The sequence below is a fragment of the Limulus polyphemus genome, unplaced genomic scaffold (genome assembly GCF_000517525.1).
Source record: "Limulus polyphemus unplaced genomic scaffold, Limulus_polyphemus-2.1.2 Scaffold1164, whole genome shotgun sequence".
In the NCBI taxonomy this organism is placed as follows: Eukaryota; Metazoa; Arthropoda; class Merostomata; order Xiphosura; family Limulidae; genus Limulus; species Limulus polyphemus.
Window position 1 is genome coordinate 75,330 of NW_013666774.1, and position 10,165 is coordinate 85,494.

Below are 10,165 nucleotides of genomic sequence, written 5' to 3' on the forward strand. Positions count from 1 at the left end.
CTGTAATAATTTACATATAACAACTGCAGGTCAAGAATATACACTCATTTTAACATACAATTTCAATAACCCATAGAGTTTCTACAAACCAAAAATACATTTAACACAACATACTGGCTCCTTTTTTATAAAATAAAGCAAAAGAGAAATGAGAGCTACAAAATAAAATATTCAGATTTTGAACAAAGTGCAAGTGACATAAAACAAGTGCAAAAGAAGTAAATAACTACAATAAACTTATAAAAAATGACTAAATCACTAACAATAAACTTATGAAAGATGACTAAATCACTAACAATAAACTTATGGAAAATAACTAAATCACTAACAATAAACTTATGAAAAATAACTAAATCACTAACAACAAACTTATGAAAAATAACTAAATCACTAACAATAAACTTATGAAAGATGACTAAATCACTAACAATAAACTTATGAAAGATGACTAAATCACTAACAATAAACTTATGGAAAATGACTAAATCACTAACAATAAACTTATGGAAAATGTTCATACATAAAATTAACACTATGAATTAGCTTATCAAATCATGGCACAGAATAACTTTAAGCTATACAGTAAATCTTTAAATTTATACTTGCAGATGGTACAAAGATTGCATTTAGACATCCTTCAGAAATTCCTACATGTAGAAGGAATAAGTGTGTAATCTGTTAGCCAACATACATAAGTTCAGATATGAGTAATCAAAGCAATGTACTGCTAACTCACTCAGAATTTGGATTATGTCAAAAGAACTAACTTATCTTAAACCAAATACATAGGAATAAAGAGTACTTACAAAGATAAGTATATTATTATTTCACAAAGTGTTCTGATTGTTTCAGTAGAACTTCCCAACTTAATCTATACCAAGGACACAGGAGTGAACAGTATTTACAAAGATAATTTTATTACTAATTCACACATAGTTCAGATTGTGTCAGTACAACTAACTTAATCTACACCAAGGACACAGGAGTGAAGAGTTCTTACAAGGATACATATATTACTAACTCACACAGAGTTTGGATTATGTTAACAGAACTACATAATTTAACCAACACTAAGAACAAATAAAATTAATGTGGAAGTCTGGCAGTTGCAGTATATAAATGTATAAACCTAGTCACTTCCATATGGGTTTACTGTGTTACTTACATGAGACAAATGTAATGTAAAAAGATTTGAGCTATGGAATAAATCATTACAACAATTACACAACATGCCAATAATACTTTAGGAAATCAATATCATAAAAAGTATTGAATATAATAAAAACAGTCATTTGGCCTTTATGAAATCAGTATGATAATGTAAACTTTAAAAGATACGGTAAGTCATCAAGACAAATGTGTATTGTGAAGTTCAATTTCTGTAAAATAAATGTAATTTAAAGTTCTAAACATAACAGCAAATCATTAAATCTAATGTGTAATGTGAAGTTCAACCTCTCTGAGATCAGTGTAATTGTGCAATTTTAAACTTAAGAGCATATCACTAAAACAGAAATGTGTTATGTAAAATCTACATAAGTTAGCAGATATGTGCAATTCTTTGAAAGAATTAAGCCATTAGTGAACAACAAAACAAAACAGTATTCTGTAGAAGAATTCTTTATAGCCACATAACTTCTAATAAAATTCAACATGGCCACAAAGAGAATTTTTTCTAAATTGCATAAATGTCCTTTGAATAGATGTTTACTGAATGGATAATTTCCTATCAGAAAAAAAAGAAAATACCGAGGTTTGAAAAGCTCAGAACAAGACACTTACCCTTTGTAAGAAAATACACAAACACAATCACAGCTTCTAATGCTACAGAAATTAAATCCTATATGAAGTTTTTAAATTTTCCAATCAATAAACTAAAAACTTAAATTCTGAAAAAGAAGATAACTTTAAAAGCAAGACATATTTTTTTTACAAAAGATGCACTTTTAAACACTCCCTAACATCTTGTTTTTTATATTTTCATATTCAGTAATCACAAAAGAAGCAATAGCTAGATGAAATCTTGCAATAATGAGTTTATTAAAAACCTTATCTTGTACATAAGAATATTGCCAATGTATTTCCACAATTATATAACTATATATCCAAAAATATTATTAGATTTATATAATTAAAAAGTTTAGTCATTCCTTCCAAAATATCTTGAAGGTACTACACATAAAATTGAAGAACACAACCTCACTCTAAACCAACACGCTGGAGTGTCAAGATACCTTTACTAAGTCGTTAGCAATCTGCAGCCATTTGACTTTTTGTTTCATACTATATACATATTACTGTCTCTAAGTTAACTTCTTGTATTTGATGTTGACAAAACCTTATCTAAACATTGTACATATGTTACTGTGTTAAGCTTGTAATAAAGTTTTCTTCTATACTCATTCAACCTTCTAAATCTTAATGCCAGACAATCTCGGGATTCGAGCATACCATTTTACTGAATCACTTACATGTCTGTAGATTTAAAGTGAACCAATATTAACATTAGGTACACAAGCAGAGAATCAATTCAGATTTCATTGACTACTATTATCTATTCAGAATGTTGAAAAGGTATTTCTTAAAGCATAAGCAAAATGGCATAAATTGTGTAATATTAAATTCAACACTTTTCAGTATTAAAAGGGAAGAAAGGAAAATTAACAGAGGAAACTATTCTCAGATTAGTTTAATTGTTAGAGTAATCAAAATAAAGGTATGTGAAACTGAATTATTCTGTTTCTTTTGTGATGAAATGTTAACTTCAGTGTGTCTTGATGAGGGCTCAACTCTCAAAATGATGACAGTTTTGCAAGTGCACTGTCAAACTTCAAGACAAACAATATGTAAATTTATACTTATTTGTTTGTTTATGAATTTCATACAAAGCTACATGAGGGCTATCTGCACTAGCCATCCCTAATTTAGCAGTTTAAGACTAGAGGGAAGGCAGCTAGTCATCACCACCCACCACCAACTCTTGGGCTACTCTTTTACCAATGAATAGTGGGATTGACCATCACATATAATGCCTCCATGGATGAAAGGGCGAGCATGTTTGGTGGGATGGGGAATCGAACCCGCAACCTGCAGATTGTGAGTCAAGCTCCCTAACCACCTGGCCAAATTTATACTTAAAACACTATAAAGCAAAAATGACACCATCACAAAGATCCATATTTTGTAGACTGGACTGTTTGATAAAACATATTCTGATTTAGTTTTGTTCATAGTTTTAAAGTCGTTTATCTTTTTGGACTTAATAACTTGAAACCTGATTTTTTGTAAAGAAATGTGCTATATATGTTATTTTGAATAACACCAGAAAGTAGCATTCGACAGACAACAAATAAAGCATTAATGATGCTAGTGTACCCCACTTTCTCTGTGCTCCCCCCACCTTTAGAATAGCCTTGTGCACATATATATTCTGGAGTTTGTTTATTTAGTCATAGCATTTTAAAATTTCAAGATTTTACCAATATGAATGATGATAAAACTTTTAAAAGAATTTCATGCAGTTTAATGAACAAAAAAGTGTATTTAACAGCTGTTTTGACAATAACCAAAAGTATGTATTTATTTCATAGTTTCCATGACAAGGGATACATGTAAAACGAACAAAATATTAATAAATGGTCACAATATCCTATACAGATGACAACCATTTAGAATAAAAGCAGAAATACATCTTTTCTGAATATGAAGAGTACAATCTGACTAACACGTCACATTTCATGCTTTTACTACAAAATTCACAATTGTTATATACATGGGGCCAGGGGGGGGTCACTTGACCCCCCTGGATTTTCAAAAAGAAAAAAATTACTAGATAGGTAAAATTATTTTTCTACATTATTGGAAAATCATAAGGTATTTGTATTTCGATTTCATAATCTTTTCAAACTTGAGGTACTTGACCCCCCCCCCCCCTAATTTTTTTCTGCGGGCACCCTTGGTTATATAATTTTAGATGTAAAGCAAATTACTCAAGCAGAGGTTTTCTGTGATACTTAACTTTTGTGAATTCAATGTACAGTTTTTAAGCATTAAGCAAGTTAATAAAACAGAAGTGTCATATGATGGTTAATCCTTGTGAAATTAAAGTAATGTACAGTCATTAAATGCTAGGCACGTTGTTAAACAAGAGAGTACTGTGATGTTTATCCTTTGTGAAATAATTGTGTGTATTTTACAATTTTAAACCAACATTTATAACTTTATTCATATTTCAGCTCTTTTCAAAATATTTTAAAATGGCAGCTAAAAATTCTGTTTATTCACACACATTAAAAGTGTTATTATAGAGCAATGCAATAACTAATACTTGCTGTTTTCAAAACATTAAACTTAAAAGTTTGTGAAATTCCAAGTTAAGACCATATTCGTAAGTTTCCATTGATAACAAAATGTTACAAAGATCCAAAAACGAAAAGTATGAAAATCAATAAATGTTAAGTTTGATAACTTATTCAGACAACACATGTAAGAGGACTGAGTATATTAGAATGATTTTGAATATTAAAATAAGCAAGTAATGTGGCAACCACAGTCGATATAAAGTTGCAATGGAATTACATGTATCAGAAATACATTTTCACAGTGATTGCATTTTTTAAGTACTTCTGATACCACTAAAAATTGATTGCTTTTGGGAAGGATATGTAATAGCCCTTTCCAAAGCAAAATATTAATACACTCAGATCACAAAGATGTGTTCAGATTGAGGATTAATAATTTCCAAGAAGTTGCCTTTGTAATTAATGGCAGTAGAAAACAAAAGAATATGGATCAACTTGGGACACCTGGACTATCTAGAATGAGACATGCAATAAGTTGTAATCCAACTATAGTAAGCAATGTGTGGCATTTTATAACATCTGAGAATCCAGGAAACACAAAAGACAGAGGCAAAAGCCATTCATGTGTTCCAGGAAACATAAATAATAAAGATCTCTTTCTGAAACATAACAAAAATTGGGTGTACAGAAGTTGCTTCTGCAACATATTTGTTCAACTGTTGTACATCTCAAGCAGCTGGAGAATTAAATGGGTGTTCATGCTATTCCATATGAAAATATATCTGTGGACCTTTATGATGCAGTGCCTATGGATTTCTGCATGATCAAATTGTTGAAACTGGTGCAAGGAAACCATCATCCACCTACCCTAGATAGATTATGAAAAGCATTAGGGTGGAGAGGTGTGCTTGGAACATGACAGTCTATGATGGAACCTTTTGCAATGGAACTATGCTGGAAGGGTATTATGAATATGCATGGTTGTCAGACAGGGTATGACCAGATGTGACAACACAGGCTAACAACATAATTTTAATATAACATACTCAACCTCTGTAGCTACCAGAATCATAACTTTAGTTAGTTAATCAATTTTGTAATTATAAGATCTATTTCATGGCCTCATCATCATATAAACATGGGTTAGAAAAATGAATCTGACAAATTTAGGGCTAAGAAAAAATCAAAGATGTAATGCACATAAGTTGAACATAAACTTTTTCTGTGGAAATTCATGTTATGTATTTAAAACACTGACAATAAGGTAAAATATTTTAGACCTAACATAACTAAAGAAATAAGTCATCCAAATTTCCCTTTTATAAATTTAAAATATTTTACAGTGTTTAAGTGATAATCAATATTACTGAGTGAAAATACAATAAAGTTCTGTAAACATCACAACTTTCAGACCATAAACACTTTATAAACACATGTATATACAAGTTTTCATGTGTCTCTTCAATTCGAAAAGCTTTCTGAAAGCTTTTTGGCATCCAGCACATTTATGTTTTCTCACAGCTCTGTGCATGTAATACAAGTGGACCCTCAAGGAGTTAGTGTTGCGAAAGAAGTTTCCACATAGGCTACACACATTGTCTGTTAGTTGTTGTGTGATTTTCCCACTTGATGTCGCACTCCAGTCTTCATGGAGAGGTTGGAAGGCATAACCTGTGGAGGAATTGGATCTTTCAGTAAAACGTAAATTATTTATTTAGACAACTAATATGATTTACTTTTGTTCACTCTTCTAGACTTCACATTTGCCTTATGTGTGTGTGTGTATATATATATATCAATAACAACAACATATATTTCAATATAAAACACTTGATATATATTTTAATAAAAGTTGTTTTACAAGAAAATATATATAGCTTAAATATAGCATAAATTGCTGGAATAAAAAAAGTACACAGTGTACAGATTTAAGTTCAAAGCAAACAAACTTTGGAAATAAAAAATATAGCACTAACAATCAGACTGCTGAATTTATAGTTTTTGAGATTTAAAAACTATGAGCCGATTTCTAACATAAATACAATGGCAAAGAAGTATGAACAGAATTTCAACTAAAACATTTGATACTTCTGATTTCACCTACAACATTTGAGATGTATAGATGGTTGAAATTACAATATCCAACTTGTGTTTTCATATTGTTGCTCAATTTAGAAATTTACAAATAAGTTTATGTCTTTTCAAATCAAAAGACTTCTTGAAAGCTCTCTGACAACCACCACAAACATGTTTTTTCAAAGCTTTGTGCATATAGTTGCGATGAACCCTCAGTGAGTTCTTGGTTCGAAAAAAGTTGCCACATAAGTTACACAAGAGCTCTTCTGCTTCAGCTGGTAATCCACAACTGCCTTTACTTGTCCATTCGTTATCATGTAGTTGAACAATGAAAGCTGTGGAGGAAATACCCATCTATAATTAATTCAGGTTTTACAAACAGTTTTGGTTCCATTGCTAACAATTACTCATTTTTCAACAGAAGATTCTAAAATTTCATAAATAACTAATTCATGCTATATATATATATATGTGCGAAAGTTAATTGGGAATCACATGCCTTTCATAATTACAGCCTTCTATATTTGAGCAATTGAATATCACACAAATAAATTAATTAGTTTACTTGAGGAAAAACTCAAGTGATTTTTGTTGCTTTTTTAACACAGATTTTAATAACATTATTTTAAATTTTGAAAACACAATATCTACTTGGATATTCATAGCATATCGAATAAATGTAATTGAGAAGCAAACAACATAAATTTTAGTAACAATAAATATTAAAACATTTATCACCAAACTTTAAATAAGAATATAACAGTAAAATGTTAAAGATTTTTAAGACTTTTCTTTTAAAAACTACATATGTATATGATATATTAGACCAAGCATTACACAAAGAAAGAAAGAGAAGCTTATTTTATAATTTACAGGTCTGTCTAAATACATAAATCATCTTATGCATCTTTATAACTTTTCTTAAGTCTCAGCTAATATACATAAAGTTAAATTTGCAGGTTATTTCTCTCAGTTAAGTGTGTTAAGATCTGCAACTGATACAAGTTCTTATACACTTTTATATATTAATTTATGCCTTTTTTTTTTCTTCTTCCAAAGCCAAAATTTGTGTGAATTCTCTCTGCCAGTTACTGCATGCTTCTACCCAGTCTGGTATATGAAGTTAACAAGGTTCCTTAGAAAAGCTCTGCTTTTATAACTCACTTATTCAATCATGTGCATGTAGTTAACAAGGTTCCTTAAGAACCTCTGCTTCTATAACTCACTTCTTCAGTCTTGTGCATGTAGTTAAGAAAGTTGCTCAGGATACTCTGCTTCTATAACTCACTTCTTTGGTCTTGTGCATGCAGTTAACAAAGTTCCTTAGAAAAACTCTAGTTCTACAACTCGCTTCTCCAGTCATGTGCATGTATTTAACAAAGTTCCTTCGGAAAACTCTGCTTCTATAACACTTCTTCTGTCATGTGCATGTAGCTAATAAAATTCCTTTGAAAATCTCTGCTTCCAATACTTGATTCTTTACAGTTTTGGGCATGTTAGTTAACAAGTTTTTTTGGGAAATCTTTCCTTTTATCTTGCCTCATGAGCCATCTTGTAAATCAGTAACATCAAAAAGAGAATTGAGACTATACAATTGTGTCTAAATTCCAATAGCTAGTCAGATGAGGTAATCTGTAAAGAAAGGGTTTAAACTTAAAATTGTTTAATAGAAGCAGTTAGAATTATCTTTCACAGTTTCATTTATTTTTTTAGGATAATGTAGTTATGGCTATTTTTCAATTTTGAATTTAATTTAATTCAGTTAATCAATATGCATTTATCTTATAGTGTAATATGGTGTTTAGTTTAAGTTATTTTTGGTGAGATTTAGAATGAATAAGCCCATACAAGTTTCTTAATATTTGGTATGATAAAATGGTTTTATTATTTTACATTTTAGCCAATTTCTGAAGAAGTCTGTATGACTTACCCTAGAAATGTCTTTTCTGAAATATAGCATGGTCTATCTAATACATGTTTTAAAAAAATACTTGATCATGATAAATGTGCTACTTTAGTCTACTAAACCTAATTGTATTCTCTATGTTTTTGGTAAGCTCATTCTGTGTAGCTAGGAAAACTGAAAACCCACATGTACAAGCATTTAATTATGTTGGATACTTAACAGGTTGGAATTAATAAACTAACTAAAGGTGACAGCTTGGCTGTGTTTTTAGATAAATTTATCCTCTATTCAAAATTTGAATTGTAATCTCATAAACATTTTACCATAAATCAAAACATACAATTTTTGTTCATCTTAGAAAACAGAGGCATAATTCTATAGGATTAAAAAGTATTATAAAGTATATATTACAATGAATACTACTTACAAAGCAACATCATATAAAAATACTGCAAAACAATCAATACTGATAAACCAGTTTCGCATATAATAGCATATGGTATTTTGTCACATTCAATTAAAATACAGTACATAAAAAATACATAACAAACTAACTATAGTAACTTCTTGTTGAACTAAATTTAAGTTTCAGTCTATGGTAACAACACTTCAATCCCAGTATCAGTAATTATATAGAACATGTTCATGATACTTTCTTAATCTAACAGGCATGGATGTTATGTGGGACTTTGATGGGCATTCTTAAATTACGTATCACACCTATCAAGTAGCGACAAAATAATGCTCTGTCTGGATATAAATACATTTCAAATAAAGCAAAAAAATCAACATGCATTCAAAAAAGTAAACTTTTTATTCACACAAAGATGCCATTGTTAACATATGAAACACAGTTATATAGTTATATATTTATATAGTATTATTAAACATTATAAAACTGAGCATAACACTGACCTAGGAAAGTAATGATGCAATGTATCATTAAACATTAGTAAACTGTGTACAGTGTTCACATATGAAACACAAATATGATGCAATATGTCATTAACCATTATTAAGCTTAGTGTAATGTTGACTTGTGAAACAATTTTAATGCAGTGTTTCATTAAACATTAGTAAACTGTGTATAATGTTCACATATGAAACATTTATGATGCAACACGTCATTAAACATTAGTACACTATGTATTATATTAACATATGAAACACAATTATTATGCAAAAGTGTGCAAGTCTGTATGTTATAAACTTCCAATACAAGTATGTAATGCTTGTAGTTCAGAGCAGGACATTTTTTAGCTTTTAGTACTGTCAAAGTACATGTATATATAATGACTTTTTAAATGCTTCTTAGAAGTTATGGAATTTCATCATCCATTTAACATTTTAATAAATTATTTTAATGTACAAATGTTTGGCCACAGGTCTACTCTAAGTGGAAGAAATTTCCAATTTTCAAAATTGATAGCCATATATTTCAATGCTTTGTATGCACTCTTAGAACTTTTATTTTTTTGTTGTTTACATTTAGATCATTATCAAATGTATTATTTTATGGGGCCTTATGAAACAGGACTATCTTAAATGCTACATAATTTTAAAACAAAGAAAAGTTCAGTATGAAAAGGATAAAGACTAACATGTTTTGGGTTAAAAAGGATCTTGAATACACAAAAAAAGAATTTACATACCAAACTCTGACAATGAACTGACTACAAAGGTTATAGTCGACATTCTGATAATATTGAAATTTGGATGTATGTAAAAGCAAATCTACTCAGTGTCTTAAGTGCAACAGATCATAAATTTTCATTTACAATAAATAAAAATGAAAGATTAGCAAGTTAGCAATTAAGTTTTCTTAACAAATTTTGTAAGAAAAGTGTGAGACAAAAGAATATTATTTTAAATATTGACAGTG

General features: G+C 29.6%; 1 long non-coding RNA gene across 1 annotated transcript; it reads right to left on the reverse strand.

The window, feature by feature from the left end:
• Positions 1-3,553: 3,553 nt before the first annotated feature.
• Positions 3,554-10,159, reverse strand: LOC111086521. The gene is made up of 2 exons (XR_002611256.1): positions 7,604-10,159; positions 3,554-6,712 (listed from the first exon to the last, which is right to left on the reverse strand). It is a non-coding gene; the product is annotated as an uncharacterized LOC111086521 (long non-coding RNA).
• Positions 10,160-10,165: the final 6 nt, after the last annotated feature.